The following is a 15,987-nucleotide window of genomic DNA, read 5'->3' on the forward strand; positions in this document are numbered from 1 at the left end:
CATGAGCGCAATTACTTTTACCACAGACACTGCAACTCCTTTCACCAACACGAGCCCTCCTACTTCTACCAAAGGCCATGCAACTACTACCACCACCACTAGCGCTCCTATTTCTACCACAGACACTACTACTCCTACCACCACCAGGAGCTCTCTTACTTCTACCACAGAACCTGCTACTCCTAACACCACCATCATCGCCACTACTTCTACCACAAACACTACTACTCCTATCACCATCACGAGCACAACTACTTCTACCACAGACACTACTACTCGTAACACCACCATGAGCACTCCTACTTCTACCACAGACAGTACTAGTCCTGCAACCACCACAAGCGCTCATATTTCTACGAAAGACATTACTACTCCTACCACCCCCAAGAGCTCCACTGCTTCTACCACAGACACTACTACTCTTACCACCACCACGAGAGCATGTACTTGTAACACAGGCCTTACTATTCTTACCACCACCATGACCACTCCTACTTCTACCACAGAAACTACTACTCCTACCAGCACAACAAACACTCCTACTTCTACCGCAGAAACTACTACTCCTACCACCACCACGAGCGCAACTCCATCTACCACAGACACTTATACTCCTATCAGCACCACGAGCGCTCCTACTTCTACCACAGACACTACTACTCCTGCCACCACCACGAGCGCTCTTACTTCTACCAAAGACATTACTACCCCTACCACCACTACGAGCACCACTACTTCTACCACAGTCACTACTAACCCTACCACCACCACGAGAGCACCTATTTCTAACACAGACCCTACTACTCTTGCCACCACCACGAGTGCTCCTACTTTTAACACAGAAACTACTACTCCTACCACCAACACGAACACTCCTATTTCTACCGCACAATCTAGTACTCCTAACTCCACCACAAATGCAGCTACTTCTACCAGAGACACTACAATTCCTACCACCACCACGAGCGCCCCTACTTCTACCACAGACACTACTACTACAAGCACCACCACAAGCGCTCCTATTTCTACCACAGACTACTACTACTCCTACCAACACCATGAGAGCTCCTACTTCTACCAAAGAAACTACTACCGTACAACCGCCATGAACGCTCCTATTTCTATCACAGAACTTGCAACTCCTACTACCCCTAAGAATTATTGTACTTCTACTACAAACCTGCGACTACTACCGCCACCACGAGTGTAACTACTTGTACCACAAAACATGCTACTCTTACCACCAGCACAAGAGCACCTACTTCTACCACAGGCCCTGCTACACCCATCTCCATGATGAGTGATCCTACTTCTCACACAGGAACTACTACTCCTACCAACAGCAAGAGTGCTACTACTTCTACCACAGAAACTACTAATCCTACCACCACCACGAGTGCAACTACTTCTACCTCAGACACTACTTCTCATACCACCACCATGAGTGCTCCTACTTCTACCACGGAAACTACTACAACTACCAAAAAAAGAGAGCCCATACTTCTAACCCAGAAACTACTACTACCACAACCACCACGAGCGCTCCTACTTCTACCTCAAAATCTGCTACTCCTACCACCACCACGAGTGCAATTTCTTCTACCACAGAACCTGTTACCCTACCACCACCACGAGAGCACCTAATTTTACCACCGTCCCTGCTACTCCTTCCACCTCCATGAGCGATTCTGCTTCTACCACAGAACGTGCAACTCCTACCACAACCACAAACGCTCCCAAATATACCACAGAACCTGCTTCACCTACCACCACCACGAATGCTCCTACTTCTAACAAAAAATCAACTACTCCTACTACTACCACGAGCACTCCTTATTCTACCACAGAAACAACTACTCCTACCACCTCCACGAGCACAACTACTTCTACCACAGACACTACTTCTCCTACCACCAAGGCGAGCGCTCCACCTTCTACCACAGACACTACTACACCCACCACCACCACGAGCGCTCATACTTCTACCACAGACCGTGCAACACCTACCACCACCACTAGTGTTCCTACTTCTATAACAGTGAATACTATACCTACCACCTCCATGAACGCTCCTACTTCTACCACAGACAATACTACTCCTACCTCCACCACAAGCGCAATACTTCTACCAAAGTAAATACTACTCCTACCACCACAACGAGTGATCCTACTTCTACCACAGACACTACTACTCCTACCAACATCACGAGTGATCCTAATTCTACCCCAGACAAATCTTCTCCTACCACCACCATGAGCGCCACTACCTTGACCACAGACACTACTACTTCTACCACAGAAACTACTACACCAACCAGCATGATGAGCACTCCTACTTCTACTACACACACTACTACTCCTACCACTGCCAGGAGTGCTCCTATTTCTATCACAGAAACTGCTACTTCTACCACCACCACGAGCGCAACTACTTCTACCACAGACACTACTACTCCTATCATCTCCACGAGTGCAACTACTTGTACCACAGACCCTGCTACTCCTACCACCACCATGAGTGCTCCTACTTCTAACACAGAAACTACTACTCCTACCTCAACCACGAGTGCCACTACTTCTACCACAGACCCTACTACACCAAGCACCACCATGAGCGCTCCTACTTCTACCACAGACACTACTACTCCTGCCAATATCATGAGCGGTCCTACTCCAACCACAGAAACTACTACTACTACCACTAGCACAAACGCAACAAGTTCTACAACAGACACTACTACACCAACCACCACCACGAGCCTTCGTACTTCTACCAGAGACCGTGCAACACCTACCACTGCTACTAGTCCTCCTACTTCTAGAAGAGGCAGCACTGTTCCCACCACCACCACGATCACTCCTACTTCTACCTAACACCTTACTACTCCTACATCCACCACGAGCGCAAGTACTTCTACCACAGAAACTACTACTCCTACCACCACCATGAGTGCTCCTAATTCTACCACAGACACTACTACACCTGCCATCAACATGAGTGCCATTATTTCGACGACAGACAGTACTACCCCTCCCACCACGTCAAGCACTCCTACTTGTACCACAGGATCAACTACTCTTACCACCAATGCGGGTGCTCCAATTCTACCACAGAAACTACTACTCCTACCACCACCAAGAGTGCAACTACTTCTACCACAGTCACTACTACTCCTACCACCAGGACGAGCGCTCCTCATTCTACCACAGATACTATTACACCCACCACCACCACGAGCGCTCCTACTTCTACCATAGACAGTACTACTCCTTCCACCACCACGAGCGCTCCCACTTCTACCAGAGAAACTACTACTACAACCTCCACGAGCGCTACTACTTCTACCACAGACTGTGCAACTCCTACCACCACCACGAGCGCTCCTAATTCTAACACAGAACCTGCTACTCCAACCAGCACCACGAGCACTCCTACTTCTACTACAGAAACTACTACTTCTACCAGCACCACAAGCTCAACTACTTCTACCACTGACACTACTACTCCTACCACCACACGAGTGCAACTACTTCTGGCACAGACACTACTACTTCTGCCACTATCACGAGCGCTCCTACTCCTACCAGAGAATCTACTACTACTACCTCCACGACAAGCGCAAAAACGTCTAGCACAGACACCACTACACCTACCACCACCACAAGCGCTCCTACTTCTACCACAGAATCTGCTACACCTACCACCACTGCGATTGCAACTGCTTATACCACAGGCCCTGCAACTCCTATCACGACCATGAGCACTCCTACTTCTACCAGAGAAACTACTCCTCCCACTAGTACCACGAGCACCCCTACTTGTACTACAGACACTACTACACCTACCACCGCCAGGAACGCTACTACTTCTACCACAGAAACTATTACTTCTACCACCACCATGAGCGCAAGTTCTTCTACCACAGACATGACTACTCCTGTCAGTATCACAAGCGCTCCTACTTCTACCAGAGAAACTAGTACTACTACCACCACCACGAGTGCAACAATTTCTACCACACACACTACTTCTCCTACCACCAGCACGAGCGCTCCTACTTCTGCCACAGACCGTGCAACACCTACCACCAATACTAGCACTCTTGCTTCTACCACAGACAATACTATTCCTACCACGTCCACGAGTGCTCCTACTTCTACCACAGACAATACTACTCCTACCTCCACCATGAGCGCAAGTACTTCTACCACAGACACAACTATTCCTACCAACACCACGAGCGCCATTATTTTGACCACAGACATTTTACTCTTATTACCACCAGGAGCGCTCCTAATTCTACCACAGAAACTACTACCCCTACCACCACCACAAACACTCCTACTTCGACCACACACCATGCAACTCCTACCACCACCACGAGTGCTCCTACTTCTACCACAAGATCTGCTACTCCTACCACCACCACGATTGCAACTACTCCTACCACAGACCTAGCTACTACTACCACCACCACGAGAGCACCTACTTCTACCGCAGGCCCTGCTACTCCTACCACCAACACGAGCACTCCTATTTCTTCGGGAGAAAATACTACTCCTACCAACACCAAGAGTGCTCCTACTTCTATGACAGAAACTACTACTCCTACAATCTAGACGAGTGCTCCGACTTCTACCACAGACACTATTACTCCTACCAACACCACAGGTGCAAGTACTTCTACCACAGACACTACTACTCCTACCACCATCACGAGCGATCCTATTTGTACCAGAGATACTACTCGTCCTACCAACACCATGAGTGCTCCTACTTCATCCACAGACACAACTACTCCTATCACCACTGACAGCGCCTCTATTTCTACCACAGACACTTCTACTCCTACTACCACCATGAACGCTCTTACTTCTACTACAGACACTACTACACCTACCACCACCAAGAACACTCCTACTTCTACCATAGATGATGCAACTACTACCACCACCACTATCGTTCCTACTTCTACCCCAGAGACTACTACATCTACCACTATCATGAGCACAACTACTTCTACCACAGAAACTACTACTCCTACCACCACCACGAATGCTCCTACTTCTACGGCAGATACTAGTACTCCTACTACCTCCACGAGCACAGCTACTTTTACCACAGTCACTACTACTCCTATCACCACCACGACAGCACCTACTTGTACCACAGATCCTGCTACTCCTACCATCACCACGAGCACTCTTACTTCTACCACAGAAACTACTATTCCTACCACCACCTCAGGCACAACTACATCTACTAGAGACACTACTACACCTAACACCACCACGAGCGCTCCTACATCTACCACAGACACTACTCCTACCACCACCACGAGCGCTCATACTTCTACCAAAGACATTACTACTCCTACCACCAATATGAGCACCACTAATTCTACCACAGACACTACTAATCATACCACCACCACGAGAGCACCTACTTCTACCCGTGACCTTGCTACTTCTACCACCACCATGAGCACTCCTATTTCTACAACAGAAACTACTACTCCTACCACCAACACGATCACTCCTACTTCTACCACAGAAACTACTACTCCTACCTCCACCACGAGAGCTACTTCTTCTACCATAGACATATTACTCCTACCACCACCACTAGTGCTCCTACTTCTACCAGAGACAATACTACTCCAAACACCACCACGAGCGCTCCTACTTCTACCACAGACACTACTACTCCTACCAATACCACGAGTGCTCCTACTTATACCATAGAAACTACTACTACCATGACCACGAGCACTCCTACTTCTTCCACAGACTGTGCAATGCCTACCACAATGAAGAGCGCTCCTATTTCTGACACAGAACATGATACTCCTACCACCACTTCGATCAAAACTACTTCTACCAGAGACCCTTCTACTCCTACCACCACCACGAGAGCACCTACTTCTGCCAGAGGATCTACTACTATTATCGACACCACGAGCCAACAACTTCTACCACAGGCACTAATACACCTACCACACCGCGAGTGCTCCTACTTCTACCACAGACCGTGCAACACATACCACCACCACTTGGGCTCCTCCTTCTACCACAGACAATAGTAATCCTACCACGTCCACAAGCGCTCCTACTTCTACCACAGACAATACTATTCCTAGCTCCACCATGAGCGCAAGTACTTCTACCACTGAAACTACTACTCCTACCACCACCACGAGTGATCCTACTTCTACCAGAGACCCTACTACTCCAAGCACCACCACAAGTGCTCTTACTTCTGCCACAGACACTACTACTCCTACCACGACCACGAACTCTCTTACTTCTACCACAGACCATGCAACTCCTACCACCACCACGTGTGCTTCTACTTCTACCACACTATCTGCTACTCCTACCACCACCACGATTGCAACTACTTCTACCACAGGCCCTGCTACTCCTACCAACACCGCGAGAGCACCTACTTCTACTACAGGCCCTGCTACTCCTACCACCACCACCCACGCTCCTATTTCTACCAGAGAAACTACTACTCCTACCAACACCAAGAGTGCTCCTATTTCTACCACAGAAACTGCTACTCCTAGCACTTCTACGAGCGTAAGTACTTCTACCACAGACACTACTTCTCCTACCATCACTACGAGTGCTTTTCCTTATTCCACAGACACTGCTACTCATACCCCCGCCAAGAGTGCAATGACTTCTACCACAGACACTACTACTGTTATCACAACTGCGAGCCCTCCTTCTACCAGAGACCTTGCAAATACTACCAGCATGGGTAGCGCTCCTACTACTACAACAGACACTACTACTCTTACAACCACCACGAGTGCTTCTACTTCTACCATAGACACTACTACCCGTACCCCCACTATGAGCATAAGTACTTCTACCACAGACACTACTACTCCTACCACCACCACGATTTCTTCTACTTCTACCACAGACACTACTACTCCTGCCACTACCATGAGCCTTCATACTTATACCAAAGACATAACTACTCCTTCTAACACTACGAGCACCACTACTTCTATCACAGACACTACTAATCCTACCACCAGCACGAGAACACCTACTTCTACAACAGACCCTGCTACTCGTACCACCACCACTTGCGATCCTACATCTACCACAGAAATTACTACTCCTACGACCAACACGAGCACTCCTACTTCTACCACAGAAACTACTACTCCTATCTCCACCACGAGCACAACTACTACTGCCACAGACAGTACTACTCCTACGCCCACCATGAGCACTACTACTTCTACAACAGACAATACTACTCGAAGCACCACCATGAGCGCGCCTACTTCTACCAAAGACACTACTACTCCTACCAACAAAACGAGAGCTCCTATTCCTACCAAAGAAACTACTACGCTACCACCACCATGAGCGCTCCTACTTCTACAACAGAAGATGCAACTCCTACCACCACCAGAGATGATACTACTTCTACCACAAAACCTGCTACTCCCACCACCAGCATGAGTGCAACCACTTGTACCACAAAACATGCTACTCCTACCACCACCACGAGAGCACCTACTTATACCAAAGACCCTGCTACTCTGACCACCACCTGGAGCGCGTCTACTTCGACCACAGAAAGTACTACCTCGACCTCCAGCACGAGCCCTCCTACTTCTACAGCAGAAACTACTACTATCACCGCCAGCACGAGCACTCCTACTTCTACCACAGACAGTACTACTCCCTGCACCACCACGAGTGCTCCTACTTCTACTACAGACACTACTACTCCTACCACCACTACGAGCACACCTACTTCTACCACAGACACTAGTACTCCTACCAACACCACTAGCACTCCTATTTCAACCACAGACAATACTACACCTACCACAACCACGAGCACTCCTACTTCTGCCACAGACACCAGTACTCCTACCAACACCACTAGCGCTCCTATTTCTACCACAGACACTACTACACCTACCAACACCATGAGTGCTCCTATTTCTACCATAAAATCTGCTACTCCTAACACAACCACGAGTGCAACTACTTCTACCACAGACACTACTAATCCTATCACCACCATGAGCCTTCCTACTTCTACCACAGCCCGTGCAACTACTACCAACACCAATAGCGCTCCCACTTCTACCACAGACACTACTACTCTTTCCACCACAATGAGCGCAACTACTTCTAACATAGACACTACTACTACCACCACCACGAGCACTCCTACTTCTACCACAGTCACTATTACTCCTGCCAACACCACGAGCTCTCCTACTTCTACCACAGACACTAGTACTCCTACCACCAGCACAAGGGCCACCTCTTCTAGCACAAGCACTATGACTCCTACAACCACCATGAGAGCACCTACATGTACCACAGACCCTGCTTCTCCTACTACCACCACGAGCATTCCTACTTCTACCTCAGACAGTACTACTCTTATCACCACCACGAGCGCTCCTACTTCTACCACAGAAATTACTACTCCCACCACTACCATGAGCTCTTCTATTTCTACCACAGACACTACTACTCCTACCCATACCACGAGCTCTCCTACTTCTTCCACAGGCACTACTACTCCCATCACCACCAGGAACTCAAATACTTTTACCCCAGAAACCACTACTACCACCACCATGAGTGCTCCTACTTCAACCACAGACACTAGTACGCCTACCACCAACACGAGCGCTCATAATTCTACCATAGAACCTGTTAATCTTACCACCACCACGAGCGCTCCGACTTCTACCACAGACCGTGCTACTCCTACCACCATCACGAGGGATCCTACTTCTACCACAGAAACTGACACTCCTACCACCACCACGAGCACAACTACTTCTACCACAGACCCTGCTACACCTACCAACACCACGAGTGCTCCTACCTCAACCACAGAAACTATTACTCATACCACCACCACCAGCGCAAGTATTTCTACCAGAGACACTACTAATCCTTCCACCAACATGAGCGCTCCTATTTCTACCAGGACACTACTACTCCTATTATCACCACGAGCACAACTCCTTCTACCACAGGCACGACTACTCCTACCACCAGCATGAGTGCTCCTACTTCTACCACAAACACTAGTACACCTACCACCACCACGAGTGTAAGTACTTCTACCACAGACTACTACTCCTGCCACTATCATGAGCGTTCCTACTTCTACCACAGAAACTACTACTACTACCCCCACCACGAACACAACTACTTCAAAAACAAACACTACTACTCCTACCACCACCATGTGCGCTCCTATTTCTACCACAGACACTGCTACTCCTACCACCACCATGAACACTCCTACTTCTACCATAGACGATGAAAATACTACCACCACCACTAGCGTTCCTACTTCTACCACTGACACTACATCATCTACCACCACCACGAGCACAACTACTTCTACCACAGAAACTACTACTCCTACAACCACCACGAGTGCTCCTACTTCTAAGGCAGAAACTACTACTCCTACTACCACCACGAGTGCAACTACTTCTACCACAGACACTACTACTCCTACCACTATCACGAGCGCTATTACTTCTACCACAGAAACTACTACTACTACCACCACCACGAGTGCAAATATTTCTAACACAGAAACTACTACTCCCACCACCACCACGAACTCTTCTACTTCTACCAAAGACATTACTACCCCTACCACCACCACGAGTGCACCTCCTTCTATCACAGACACAACTACTCCTACCACCACCACATGCACCACTAATTTTACCATAGACAATATTACTCCTATCACCAATACGAGCCCTCCTACTTTTACCACAGACCGTGCAACAACTCCCACTACCACTAGTGCTCCTACATCTACCACAGACAATACTACTCTTACCACCACCACCCGGTCTCCTACTTCTACCAAAGACACTACTACTCCCACCACCACCACGAACTCTCCTACTTCTACCAAAGACACTACTACTCTTACCACCACCAGAAGCACTCCTCTTTTTACCAGAGAAACTAGTACTCCTGCCACCACCAGGAGTGCAACTACTTCTCCCACAGACATTACTACTGCTACCACCACCACGAGCTCAAGTATTTCTACCCCAGAAACTACTACTACCACCACCACGAGTGCTCCTCCTTCAACCACAGAACCTGCCACTTCTACCACCAACACGAGCTCTCTGACTTCTACCATGGAACCTGCTACACCTACAATGAACATGAGCTCTCCTACTTCTACCACACACTATACTACTCCTACCACGACCACGAGCACAACTACTTCTACCACAGACACGACTACTCCTACCACCAGCACGAGCACTCCTACTTCTACCACAGACACGACTACTCCTACCCCCACCACTAGTGCCACTACTTCTACCACAGACACTACTACTCCTAGCACTATCACGAGCTCTCCTACTTCTACCACAGAAACTGATACTACTATCACAACCACGAGTGCAACTACTTTTACCACAGACACTACTACACTTACACCACCAAAAGTGCTCCTACTTCTACCACAGACCTTGCAACACCTACCACCACCACTAGCTCTCCTACTTCTACCAGAGACAGTACTACCCCTAGCACCACCATGAGGGCTCCTACTTCTACCACAGACACTACTACTCCTACCACCACCACGAGCACTCCTAATTCTACCACAGACACAACTACTCCTCCCACCACCACGAGTGCTCCTACTTCTACCACAGAAACTACCACTCCCACCACCACCACGAGCTCTCCTAATTCTATCACAAACACTTCTACTCCTACCACCAACACGAGCATTCCTACGACTACCACAGACACTACTACTCCTACCACCAACACGAGCACTAGTACTTCTACCCCAGAAACTACTACTCCTATCACGACCATGAGGCTCCTACTTCTACCACAGACACTATTACTCCTACCCCAACCTCGAGTGCAAGTAATTCTATCACAGACACTACTATTCCTATCACCACCATGAGCCCTCCTACTTCTACCACAGACCGTGCAACACCTATCACCACCACTAGCCCTCCTAATTCTACCACAGACATTACTACTCCTACACCCACCAGGAGTGCAACTACTTCTACCACAGACAGTACTACACCTACCACCACCACAAGCGCAACTACTTTTACCACAGAGACTACAACTCCTATCACCACCATGAGTTCGCCTACTTCTACCAAAGTCCGTGCAACTACTACCACCACCACTAACGCTCCTATATCTACCACAGACATTATTACTCCTACCACGACCAGGAGCACTCCTACTTCTACCACAGAACCTGCTACTCCTAACACCACCACCATTGCCACTACTTCTACCACAGACACTACTACTCCTACCACCATCACGAGCACCACTACTTCTACCACAGAAACTACTACACCTAACATCACCAAGAGTGCTTCTAGTTCTACCACAGACCGTTCAACACCCACCACTACCACTAGCGCTCCTACTTCTACCACAGACGCTACTACTCCTACCACCACCACGAGCGCTCCTACTTCTACCACAGAATCTACTATTCCTACCACCACCACAAGCGCAAGTACTTCTACCACAGAAACTACTACTCCTACCACCACCACGAGCACTCCTACCTCTACCACAGACACTACTACTCCTACCCCCTGGATTCGTGAACCTGTGGGAGTGGTGGAAACATCAAGCAGTCCTAAGAAAGAGTGCAGTGTGTTGCCCGACACTCGGCATACACAGAGTGACTCTGAAGGACTACAGGCCTGGATGTTGCGTAGAAGGCTCAGGGGAGCCTGGGGATACTCAGTGTTCTTGCATGGAATACAGTGCCCACGCGAGGCTCCTAGGTGTCATGAAAAGTGCTTAAAATACTGCAGAGCTGCAAATACAGCCTCATGGAAACTGCTGCAATCCTCCGCTTCTTCATGGCAATTCAGGGCCTTACCTCAAGGCAAGTCCTCTCATTGAGTGTCACGTGAGTGACACAGCATGGTAGGATGCTGACTTTCTCCTTGAGTAGAGTGACTTCAGGGACGAGGTCCATGAAGAATTCTTAGCAGAGTGTTTTCTCACAGCAGCTCAGACGAGGGCTATGATGAAGACTTACAGGGCACGTTGGACTGGCTAGAAATATGATCCTGATGCTATTCGAGTGCTCTGGAAATGTAGCTCTCCTGAAGTAATGTGCAGTGTGTTGCCCAATAATCAGCTGACACAGAGGGCCACCAAGGGACCTATGGGACTCGATGTTGTTCGGCAGGCCCACAGGTGACTGGAGGCACTCAGTGATCTTGGTGGGAGAATGATGCACACCTGAGGGGCCTAGGAGTCCTGAAAAGGGTACTTCCTTTAAAATAAAGTGGAACAGCGTCTAGGACCACAAGGAAACAACTACATGCCTGCTTTTCTACATTGTTACCACAGCCTTTCCTCTAGGCAATTATTCACGATGAGTTTCCCTTTAGCTCAAGCGCATGGCAGGATGAGCCCCACCCTGGCCATGGAAGCACCCTGTGTAGCCAGAGAAAACTCATTTTCTTCCCAGAGCCAGGCCTACAGTGGCCAGAGGCTTGTCAACAGCAGAGAATTTCAGGGAGCTTCAAGGCAACATGAATGGAGCTTTCCAAATGGAAAAGCAAGGCTACTACCATCACACCCCCATTTCCATGGGCACATGCAGCATACATCCCTGTGGTTTCTAACAAGTCAAAAGAGACACAGAGTACACACTGAATCCTTCCCTGAATCAACTTCTCGAGACAGGGTGTTCTGCATCTAGTGAATTGCCTCAAACAATGAATGCCCTAGCTTGCCTCTGGGCCTGTGCCTCTTCAAAAGCCTGCGGTGATACAGGAAGAAATTTGTTTAAGTGGCAATAGGAAAGCAAGCCGACTTTCTCCTGAAGTCGGGTGACTGCAGGTAGGAGGTCCTAAATAGAATGTGAAGCCGAGGCTTTTTCTCATTGCAGCTCAGACTAGGGAATGAGTGCGACTTCCACGGCATGTTGGAACTTGCTAGAAATGTGTTCATGTACCTGTGGGAGTGGTGGAAACATCAAGCAGTCCCAAGAAAGACTGTAGTGTGTTGCCCTACACTCGCCCTACCCAGAGTGAGTCCGAAAGGCTACGGGCCTGGATGTTGCTTTGCAGGCCCGGTGCAGCCTGGGGGTACTCAGTGTTCTTGCAGGGAATAGGGTGCCCATGTGAGGCTCCTAGGTGTCCTGAAAAGCATACTGGCATTAAAATGCTGCAGAGCAGAGACTACGGCATCATGGAAACTGCTGCATGCCTCCGCTTCTGCATGTCAATTCAGGGCCTTACCTTGAGGCGAGTCCTCACGTTGAGTGTCCCGTGAACGACATAGCATGGTAGGATGCTGGCTTCCTCCTTGAGTAGAGTGACTTCAGGTACGAGGTCCTCGAAGAATTCTAAGCTGCGTGCTTTCTCATGGCAGCTCAGACGAGGGCCATGACGAAGACTTCCAGGGCACGTTGGACTGGCTAGAACTGTGGTACTGATGCTGTTTGAATGCTCTCGAAATGTAGCTCTCCTGAAGGAACGTGCAGAGTCTTGCCCATCACTCGGCATACACAGAGGGCCTCCCAGGGACCTATGAGCCTTGATGTTGCTCAGCAGGCCCACAGGGGTCTGGAGGTACTCAGTGATCCTGGAGGGAAAATGTGTCAGTGCCTGAGAAAGGAGTATTGTGAGCGCCTTAGTTAGGGACAGTGTCAGGGCCTGAGTTAGGAGTAGTGTCACAGCCTTCGTTACGGACAGTGTCAGTCCATAAGTTAGAAGTAGTGTCAGATCTTGTGTTATGTACAGTGCCATTGCCTGTGTTGGGAGTAGTGTGAGGACCTTAGATATGGACAGTGTCAGTCCATAAGTTAGAAGTAGTGTCAGATCCTGTGTTAGGTACAGTGCCATTGCCTGTGTTGGGAGTAGTGTGAGGGCCTTAATTATGGACAGTGTCAGTGCCTGAGTTAGGAGTAGTGTCAGGGTCTTAGTTACAGAAAGTGTCAGTACCTGAGTTGGGAGTAGTCTTAGGGCCTTAGCTAGGGAGAGTGTCAGGGTCTGTGTGATGAGTAGTCTCTGGGACTTAGTTAGGGACAGTGTCAGTGCCTGAGTTACGAGTAGTGTCATCCCTTTGTTACAGACAGTGTCAGTACCTGAGTTAGGAGTACTGTCTCGGCCTTAGTTAGGTTTAGTGTAGGTGCCTGAGTTAGGAGAAGTTTCAGGGTTTTAGTTAAGGAAAGTGTCAGTGCCTGAGGAGGGAGTAGTGTCAGGGTCTGAGGTAGGAGTAGTCTCAGGACCATAGTTAGGGATACTGTAATGGCCTGAGTTAGGAGTAGTGTCACGGACTTAGTTAGGGACAGTGTCAGTGCCTGAGTTGGTATTAGTGACAGAGCCTGTGTTAGGAGTAGTGTGAGGGCCTTAGTTAGGGACAGTGTCAGTGCCTGAATAAGGTGTAGTGTCAGGACCTTATTTAGGGACAGTGTCATGGTCTGAGTGAGGAGTAGTCTCAGGTCCTTAGTTAGGGACAGTTTCACTCCCTGAGTTTGGAGAAGTGTCAGGGCGTTAGTTAGGGACAATTTCAGTGTCTGAGTTGTGAGTAGTGTCTGGGTCTTAGTTAGGGACAATGTCAGTGCCTGAGTTAGGAGTAGAGTTAGGGCCTGAGTTACAAAAAGTGTGAGGGCCTTAGTTGGTGACATTGTAAGGCCCTGAAGTAGGAATAGTGTCACGGACTTAGATAGGGACAGAGTCAGTGCCTGAGGTAGGAATACTCTTAGGGCCTGAATTAGGAGTAGTGTCTATCCTTAGTTAGGGACAGTGTCAGTGCCTGAGTTAGGAGTAGTGTCATGGACTTAGTTAGGGACAGCGTCAGTGCCTGAGTCAGGAGTAGTGTCACTACCTTAATTAGGGACAGTGTCAGTGCCTTAGATAGGAGTAGTGTGAGTGTTTTACTTACAGAAAGTGTCAGCGCCTGAGTTAGTAGTAGTGTTAGGGCCTGTGTTAGGAGTAGTCTGAGGGCCTTAGTTAGGGACAGTGTCAGTGCTTGAATTAGGAGTATTGTCAGGACCTTAGTTAGGGAGAGTGCCAGTGCCTGTGTTAAGAGTAGTATCAAGGCTTTAGTTAGGGAGAGTGTCAATGTCTGAGTTAGGCATAGTGACAGGGCCTTACTTAGGGACAGTGTCAGGGCCTGCGTTAGAAGTAGTGTCATGGCCTAATTTAGGGTCAGTGTCAGTTCCTGAGTTAGGAGTAGTGTTACAGCCTAATTTAGGAGTAGTTTGACGGCCTTAGTTAGGGACAGAATCAGTGCCTGAATTATAAGAAATGTTACGATCTTAATTAGGGACAGTGTCAGTGCCTGAACTAGGAGTAGTGTCAGGGCCTTAGTTAGGGGCAGTGTCACTGCCTGTGTTAAGAGTAGTGTCAAGACCTTAGTTAGGGAGAGTGTCAGTGCCTGAGTTAGGAATAGTGTCACGGCATTAGTTAGGGACAGTGTCAGGGCCAGAGTTAGGACTCGTGTTCTGGCCTTAGTTAGAGGCGGTGTCAGTGCTTGTGTTTGGAGTAGTGTGAGGGCCTTAGTTAGGGACAGCGTCAGTGCCTGAGTTAGGAGTAGTGTCAGAGCCTTAGTTAGGGACAGTGTAAGGCCCTGAGCTAGGAGTAGTGTCACGTACTTAGTTAGGAACAGTTTCAGTGTCTGAGGTAAGAGTAGTGTTAGGGCCTGTGTTAGGAGTAGTCTGAGTGCCTTAGTTATGAACAGTGTCAGTGCCTGAGTTGAGAGTAATGTCAGGGCCTTAGTTACTGACAGTGTCAGTGTCTGTGTTCAGAGTAGTGTTAAGGCCTTAGTTAGGGAGAGTGTCAGTGCTTGAGATGGGAGTAGTGTCAGGGCCTTAGTTAGGGACAGTGTCAGGGTCTGAGTTAGAAGTATTGTCAGGGCCGTAGTTAGAGACAGTATCAGAGCCTGAGTTCAGAATAGTGTCAAGGCCTT

This window comes from Balaenoptera physalus (genome assembly GCF_965194825.1).
Source record: "Balaenoptera physalus genome assembly, contig: HAP1_SCAFFOLD_122, whole genome shotgun sequence".
In the NCBI taxonomy this organism is placed as follows: domain Eukaryota; kingdom Metazoa; phylum Chordata; class Mammalia; order Artiodactyla; family Balaenopteridae; genus Balaenoptera; species Balaenoptera physalus.